Source organism: Panthera pardus, unplaced genomic scaffold (genome assembly GCF_024362965.1).
Source record: "Panthera pardus isolate Hobbes unplaced genomic scaffold, ASM2436296v1 HiC_scaffold_2, whole genome shotgun sequence".
Lineage (NCBI taxonomy): Eukaryota > Metazoa > Chordata > Mammalia > Carnivora > Felidae > Panthera > Panthera pardus.
Genome location: NW_026526765.1, coordinates 3,520,222 through 3,529,337, shown reverse-complemented (window position 1 = coordinate 3,529,337; position 9,116 = coordinate 3,520,222). Strand labels below are relative to the sequence as shown.

Genomic DNA, 9,116 nt, shown 5'->3' with positions numbered 1-9,116 from the left:
ACAACAGGCTTCGATGGTGTTGTATCATGTGCACGGTGATAGAGAGCCTAGCGACCTGGCCCAGCTGCATGTCACCCTGGGCATGTTCCAGATCACAATTTGGGACTGTTGCAGGTGGAACCGCTTATTGGTGAAGACAGGTTCAGGCTAACAAAGATAAAATTGCATGAAAGACATTCGGTGGACAGTGGGCCTAGCTGCAGCTCACAGGTGTCTCCAAGAGCACACGGGCAATCGCTGGACCAGGGCAAGATGTCCGGCAGGTCATGGGACCCTTCTTCACCGCAGAAGCCATTTTTTTAAGGCAATATCATGGTTTCTGAGGTTGACTTGGAAGAGGATGCCCAGCTGTTAAGTGGCGAAGAAAAATGGAGAATGATCTACTTCTGGGGGGTGATGATGTTCCATTTTAAAACCACAATATGATCGCTTCTCGGCCTTTTGGCTAAGATCAAGTGTAGTAAAACCACAATATGATTGGCATGATTATGATATCAAAAACATTATAGCATTTCTCAAAGCTGTAAACAGCTAATGCCATATGACTATTGCTTTTGGATGTAAAGAGAAATTCCTAAGTATATTTTGGTATAGTTGCTATGTACATTTTATGATAGTTTCCCATCACAAAAGGAACAACTTGGGTTTTATAGTAGTTTCACTAAACCAATGCTGGAATTATACAAAGTTATGTTTGTGTGAGTTTTTGAAATCAAATTCCTCCTTCAAAAATATATATATGAGACGAGGGGCTTCTGGAATGGCAGTGAGAGTAACTCAATGAACCTTCTTGCCAGTGAAATATTCATTTAACTGGTGACAGTTATGAAAGCAAAATTTAAAGTATCTGGAAATTGTCCAAAGGACATCGAGCAAATGGGGAAACACTTATTTAAGAAAGTCTACTATATATCCCAGCAAGAACAATGAGAGTCTGTGACTTGTGAGCCATGGCTCTCTCCCAATATCCCTTTCTAGTTGAGTGTAATGGGAGCCGTATTCCAAGTGGTTATGGCCAAGAAAATGGGTCTAACTTCTCCCTCAGTTCCCAGGCTGGAGATCCAGCTCCATTTTGAAAGGGAAGACCACTGTCATGTCTCCTTATATATAGCTTCATGATATGGAAGATGTATTTTAGAAAGGTGCAGTCAATTGGGTTGGAGAGTCTTTCCTCCAACTTGCCCCGATTTTTACGATAGAAGTTTTAACTTGGATGTAGTATGCCAAGAATTCTGGGCCCTGATAAACATTTACCCTAGGTTCAGTGCCAGGAGGGGCAAACCAAGGGACCAAGGCTACCATCCCTGCCCAGCCCTCATGTTGTAGAGCAGGGCATTCACTTAAGAAGAGTCCCTAGCCCCAGGGCAGTGATGCTGAGATTCTGTGTAGGGGGTGATGAGGCCATAAGAAAAGAGAGTTCTTTATGGTGTCCTCAACTTGAATGACTACTTGGAACAGGTTGTGAGGAGGTTCATGCCTAAAGGTTTTGTTGAAAACAATGGAGATCTTGGTGATGTGCTATTAAGACATCAGTTAGCAACAGTAAAAGCCAGTAGACCACCTAGACGTTTGCCAGAGAGAAAAAGAAAAGCAATGTCTGAGAAAAGCCTTCTGAGGGTCTAAGAAAGTATCAAAGATAGGTCCTGCTTTTTAATAGACCTCAGATTTAATTGGTCTGGGATATGGAACAATTTATGTCACAGGGCATTGTTGAAAAGTTGGCAGACACCTAGCAATTAGTGGAAGCTAATGGCTTTGTATGATACGAATAAAGGTAGATGAGTTTGAAGCTTAATAAGAAAATCACAGAAAGAGCCACTCTGGGGAGTTCAGCTAAGACCACAGACATCCTTGATGGTAGAAAAGACCCCTCATTTGCCTAAAGATGCATAATCCGAGGGGCAATATCAGAAGCTTCAGACTGTGGGAGAAAGATGGTGCTGAATTAGATCAGCCATCTACTAGAAACGTAAACAAAAAAGCAAACAATAGCAACAACAAGAAGCCTGAGGGAGCACTTCTTATCCAGAGTTGCTACAATGGATTATAGAAGACATCCAGTTTTCAACAAGAAAAATCATGAGAAATGCAAAGATACATGAAACTGTGGTCTATACACAGAAGACAAGAAGAAATGAGACCTTTGAGAGGGCTCAGATGTTGGGCTTAGCAGACAAAGACTTCAATGAAGCCATCATAAATATGTGCAAAGAATTAAAGGAAGCAATATTTAAATAATTTGAGAGAGTTATGTTGACATGTCTCATTAAATAGAACCATACAAAACAAAATCACGCTGAAATACCACCTCACACTCTCTCTGATGGATGTCATGAGAAAGACAGATAATAACATATGTTGGCGAGGATATGGAGAAACATTAACTGTCATAATTTGATTGTGGCAATACAAAATATTGAAGCCACTTAGCAAAACACCAATCACATGGTGTTAACACATGACCCAAGAATTCTGCTCTAGGTGTTTATTTCCAAGAGATGAAAACATATGTAAAACAAAACAAAACAAAGAATCCAAAAGCTCTTATACTCAACTGTTCATGGCAACATTATTTATAGTGTTAAAAAAGTAGAAACAACTTGAGTGTCCGTCAACTGGTGAGTGGATAAACAAAAGAGGTGTATGGGATTTCATTTGGCAGTAAGATAAATGAAGTCCTAATGCAAGCTCTGACACAATGCTAAGTAGATGAAGTCTGACTCTGGTGATGGTTGCCCAACTCTGAGGACACACTAAAAAGCATCGAATTGTACCCCTTAAATGAGTGATTTGTATGCTATGTGACCTGTATCCTCAGATATTAAAAAATACCTGGGATTTTTTGAGATGTAGAGAGGTGTGCCTTATGAATCAGATGGATCAGGCCAGTGTGCAGCTGAGATGCCAAAAGGCTGCCCGTGTCCTGTGATTGTTTTCCAGATGTAGATTCATGTTCACCCTGCGTGGCTCAGTCCCCTTAACTTCTCATGGGTATTTTTCTCCTTTTACATTCCAGTTGTTCTGAAGTCAAATCCCCACTTGAACCTTCCAGACGTGAAATGTGTCAGAACTGCTTTGGGTCACTTACGTTTCCCCAACCACGGTGGTGAAGTGTGACCTGTTAACAAATTTGCCGAAAGTAGATTCTCCTGCTCCTGACTGTTTACTTTGGGCTGTGAATCATCTCAACACGAGCATAGTGTCTGTTGACCAGTTGACATTTTACGTATAAGTTTCGTGAATCCAAGATGATTGCTGTCCAAAGACAAGCTTGTCTCACTGACTGCCACCCCAGGGGTTCTTCTAGTGACTGTCTCTGGTTTTATCCCAGTGAAAATTGTCAACAGGTTTGACAGCTTTGCGTTGGCCACAGGTATGCTCAGTTCACTTGTGCATCTCATCTTTGGTAGTTTCTGATCAGAACCCTTGATCACGTAATCTGTGAATCATTCAGTGTGTCCTGATTCAAAGATGCATTTCAGAGCAAGTGATCTGGGGCACAAGTAGTGGGTCTCCAACACCCCATTTCCCGAGAAATCCAGAACCAACATCACTGGATATAGTAGGCATGATGTTGGGGAAAAGGTAGGTGCTGAGATCTTGCCGAGTCTTGTCATGTAAAAGCCATTGTCTCTCTGAATCTCTATCAGCCTGGAAATGCTGAATATCAAAGACTTACTCCAATTTTAAAATTTTCAGGTCAATCTCATCATTTTTTTCTAGAATTATGTATTATCAATGGTTATTTTTCTACTTTTTAATTTAAATCCTGAACTGACCTAGACATATTTTTTTCTGATTTTCTCAGGTGAAAAATTTCACTGCTCATTTTCTCATCGAAATGATTTTACTCACAGGGGCTGCTGACCCCCTGGCCTTCACATCCCTCACTATTATGATTTAATACAACATTTATAAAAATTATACTCGCGTATAAGTAATGTATATAATGTTGCAATTATTCATTTCATTCTATGAGTGACTCCTTTAACATACATCCCTAAAATCCTTCATCAGACCAGGTTTCCATCACATGTAGTCTTCAGAGCTTGTAAGAATTCACCACAGTGACACAGGCCAAAACAGATTTGCTTGTCGCAGACACACTTGTAATAACCACTGATGAAATCCTGAAGAATGTTGATGTATTGAAATGTGTTTTGAGGACCACATTTTAGATTTCAAATTTTGTTGAAGACCTTTTCACACTCTGTGTTAACTGTGAAACTGGTGACAACGTGATAGATGTGGCAGCCTTATAAAAGTTTCTTTATGGAGTTTGTTAGAAATCCCCTCCTCTTGGAATGTCTCGCGTGTATGTGGTTCCTGGTCTTATGCAAGGGTTTGAGAGGGCGACCAACTTCATGACCAGTTTGGGACTAAGTAAGTGCTGAATATGAATCAATAGCTATGATTTACTCCATGCTATGTTTGGAACTAGCTCAGGTGTTCTACATCCACCTGCCTCTGTGGTCTTGCATCTGAGAGGTTTAGGGGAGTGTGAGCTACTCTGGAGGAAGGCCATCAACATCTTCCACACTGAATGTGGAGTTGACGGTTTCTGCTCTTTCCCCCTCAAGCTTCAGGAGAGAAGTGAGACCCCGTCACAACTGCCAAATGTCCCTATAAGATGATAAATCTCCTCCAAGGAGTTCTGTTTGTCTCTTAAGTCTTGGAGCTTAGCAAGGCATAGAGAAAACAATAACGATAAAAGTCGTGTTACAATCTACGCACCTCCTACCATGCTGGCCTGTTCGTGGTTCCTCCAACGTGACCAGCGTGGCCCTGTCTTCCTGCCTTTGCGTTTACTTTTATTTGGACATAGAATATTCTTTCTCACGTAACTTTTCATGCCCATTTCTGCTGAAATGCCACATGCTTGAGTAAATCAATATAAAGACTTATTTAACTTATATTCGGTATTGTTAAAACTATGTTGTTGAAACTGACTACCTAATGACTCTCTTGCTCTTTGCTGAGGCTGTGCAGGGGAAGGGGACCATCTGAGCTGTAGCCATGTGTACTCAGGTGGGGTGCAGATGAATCTGAATTTTCTCCAGCATGGATATGTGGACATTTTCCAGAGCAGCCCCCTGCTAGCTGAGCCCCCTGCTAGCTCTACCCAGTCCTTCCCGAACACACTTGCAGGATGGCTCTGCTCATCAGGCTGAATGTAATGTCCCAGCAGATTTTCTCATTCTGTGACTGAGAGGGTGACAGCATCAGAACAGCAGGCTAGCCATCTAGGGATGCCTCTCCCTCCAACAACAAATACACCTGGGCTTTTCCCTGAAGGAAACATTATGAGTGTTCTGACCTCCCTGTGCTGAAGTGTCCCCCTCGCCTACCCAGGCCAAGGCATCAGCACTAGATGCCTCTGATGTCAGGGGAGTTTATCGGGGCTCTGGTCAACAACAAAGGAAGGTCTGAATCAGGGGAGAAGTTCAATTCCGAGATCAACAGAAAGCTTCCCATAGAGGTGATCCAGTTGCCTATGTTGGATGCAGTCATTTATTTGTTCATTCAACAAATATTTACGGTGAGGCAGTTATGCTGAGGGGAAGAGACACAATGCTCGATGCCCACATTACGCTTGGTTTTAAGAAGCTTGCAGTCCACCGGGGCCATATTTCACAAACAAAACAAAATAATTTTTCAACGGCAGTTATGGTAAGTGCTACCTACCAAAGACTAAACTCTGCATTGTGCAATTGTTTGACAATGTCCCCGAGAGAGATCGGAGGCTCAAGATGTCCTGTGTGAAGAAATGCACTTGCAAGGAGGTTTGAAAGCTGTGCTCCGTTGGCCTTGCTTTTTGATTATAACTAAAGTGGACTGACATTTTCTTATTATTGTTTTATCTCTTTAACCTGCCATTTACACCCTGACCCCTACATTGGGTGCCATATGTGGATACTATTCCTGTCCCTGTATTAGCCAAAACTACTTTGAAGTCTATGAGACAGAAACACAATTTTCTAGAAATAATTAAATTAAGGTTTTGTAATAGTAGACAGAAAATGTGTATCAGTGAAAAAAAGTAAACATTACAATCAATTGGAATCACCAATATGAAGTTGAAACATTGGCAGGGCGAGTGATGAAAATTTAAGATATACTGGGAAAAAATATACGGGGAGTTCCAGAGAGAGAAAGATTAAAAAAAATAACAAATGGGGAAATAAGAATAATACAAAATGCTTGATTTGAAAAAAAGAAATTTTTGTTCTCTGATTAAGAAGTCATTCTGATTACAGTGAAACACAAATGAATAACTACCATGCTTCTGATGCCCTAGAGCGATTCCTAGACTGCAGTGAGAAGGATAAAATGTCAATGTTTTTCTTATTCTTATTTCGAAGCAAAAATTTATTTTCAAAATAAAGATGATCCAAATATTGTACACATTTCATGTGCTATAGTGGAAGCTAGAAATGTTTGAAATGTTTGCAGCTTTTGTGAGAAAATGAAATGTTTCTCAGCAATATTTTAGTAAGTGGTGCCATCGTCTAGTCTTCTGATGAGAAGCATGAGAATTTTGACATTTTAAGATATGCAAAAGTTCAGAAAGTGATATGTTCATGTTCTCTATCTGAATAATTTTTTTTTTCCATGAAGCAGTCTATCCAAACGCATTGAACCACGAGAAAAATGAAGACAGGGCAAGATTGCATGGGAAGGATACAATAATGAGGGAACATTTACAATGTATGAAATAAAATCTTAATAATGAAAATACAACTGGGAATTGTAATTTCAGTGATGAGTAAAGGTTCCTAAAAATAAAGAATAAATTCCCAGAACTCTAAATTCTCAACTATCAGAAATCCAAAGGTGGCTTATTTGTGACTCTGGAAAACGAGTTAATACAGACGTTCTCAAGGTTTAATCTCAGGATAAAGAATAAGCAGATGGCAGAAACAGCTCAATGTCAGGGCACAGTTATTATTTTTATACTTTATGAAGGAAACATCAGTTGTATGATTTATCTTATAGAAGCACAGTATTTACTATCAGAGGAGAAAATCATAATTGGATTTCCAATCAGTGTATGGGGAAGGAAAAGAGGGAATGAAAGAGAACCTAAATATGCCAGAAAGAAAGGGAAAGGGAAATTGGAGAAAAATTTAAGGAGAAAGAAGGAATATATACAAAGTAGGTGTTAGAAATTAAACTAAGTAAACGATAAACAATCAAGTAATATATCTTTATACAATTATACAGATTTTCACTTTGTATTTTAAAAATCCAGCTAAATTAGCAAAAATAATCAGACCTCTAACCCATAAAAGGAAGAAGAGAAGAAATAAAAACAACTTGTAACAAGTTGACAAAAAAATGTCAAATAGAAGAAAATATAGTGACGGTATTAATAACAAGTCACATTTCAAGCCAAGTTCTTTGAATGAGAAAAATGGTTATACAACTATAATACATGTTATGTATTAGGTGCATAATACATGCATAAAGGATTATTAATATATAATTATGAGGATTATTAATGCACAATCATTTATGCACTACCCCATCACATACATAAAGACAATTACAAGAAAAGCAAATATGAATTCATGAAGATAAAATTATACACAAAGAATTTAATAGATAGATCCAACAACCAAAAATCAAAACTTATACATATTTAATTTAATAATGATGATATTAATTATATATATGCATATAATTATATAGACATAATTTAACAAAAATAAGAATGTATAAAAACTTAATAAACATTTTTTAACACAAAATATGTAACTAAACTAATAATTCATTGATGAATGGAAAATATACCAGACTCAATAAGGACAGATTAGTGTAGTTGGAGATGGTATAATAGGACATGTTCAAAATGAATCATAGAGATAAAAATGAACTTAAAATATAGAGAATATAAGGGGTGTCTGGGTGGCTCAGTCTGTTAAGCATCTCACTTTGGCTCAGCTCATGATCTCACGGTCCATGAGTTCGAGCCCCACGTCGGGCTCTGTGCGGACAGCTCGGAGTCTGGAGCCTGCTTCCGATTCTGTGTCTCCCTCTCTCTCTGCCCCTCCCCCACTCATGCTCTGTCTGTCTCTCTCAAAAATAAACATTAAAAATAAAAAAAATGAAAAAGGAAAATGTACAGAACATAAAAGAAATGTAGGAATGAACAAGCCCGGCAAACATATAGTCAGGTTCTCAGAATGAGAGAAGAAAGTGAATGGAAACCAGGAAGCATTTGAAAACAAAGATACTTAATGTATAAAGTTGTTAAATCACTATGTTGTACACCTGAAAGTAATGTAACACTGTATGTCCACTCTGTTCAAATTAAAAAAAAAAAAAAAAAAGAAAGAAAACAAAGATACCTAAAACGTTTGGAAGTTGTCTTGCAAATGTCAACCCAGGGGGTCAAGCTCAGGGAACCCCAGCTGAGTGGGTAGAAAGGAAGTCTCATCTAGGCATGTACAACTGAAACACAAGACTCATAGCTAAAGAGGTAACTTGAAAGCGGGGAGAAGAAATATGACACATGTCCTTCAACAGCACAGCCATGAGACTGACAGCTGATGCGTGAACACAAGTAATGGAACCCAGAAAAGAACAGAATCAAAACTTAAGCATATTGAAGAAAAAGGAACAGACCACTGCCAACCTAGGATTCTATACCCAGTAGATTCTCTTCAAAACGGAAAGTGTGATGGAAATGGGTCAGACAAATCTGCTGGCACACCCACACTGCTGGACACTCTAAAGCAAGGTGTTCAGACTGAATGCAAATGACCCCAGCTCGAAGGGCAGAGGTGGCATGGGTATCACCAGGAAGCATAGGAGTCACTGGCCCAACTGATGTGATTGTGAACAAAGTACATTGATAGGGGTGACATGGCAGGACTGGGGAAGTGGAGCATGGAATTCTTAAGCTTAGAGACATTGCTTCTCCCTGCAGTGCAATTCCTTAGTTTCTCATTGAAACCAAGGACATTTTGGGGTACCTGGGTGGCTCAGTTGGCTAAGCATCTGACATCTGGTTTTGGCTCAGGTCATGATCACACAGTCCATGGATTCAAGCCCCTCATTGGGTTCCATGCTGGCAGTGTAGAGCCTGCTTGGGATTCTCTCTCTCTCTCTCT

The 9,116-nt window shown here is 39.4% G+C and overlaps 1 pseudogene; it reads left to right on the top strand.

Annotated features, from left to right (window-relative positions):
* The first annotated feature begins 425 nt into the window (after positions 1-425).
* Positions 426-576, top strand: LOC128778496 (U2 spliceosomal RNA; annotated as a pseudogene).
* Positions 577-9,116: the final 8,540 nt, after the last annotated feature.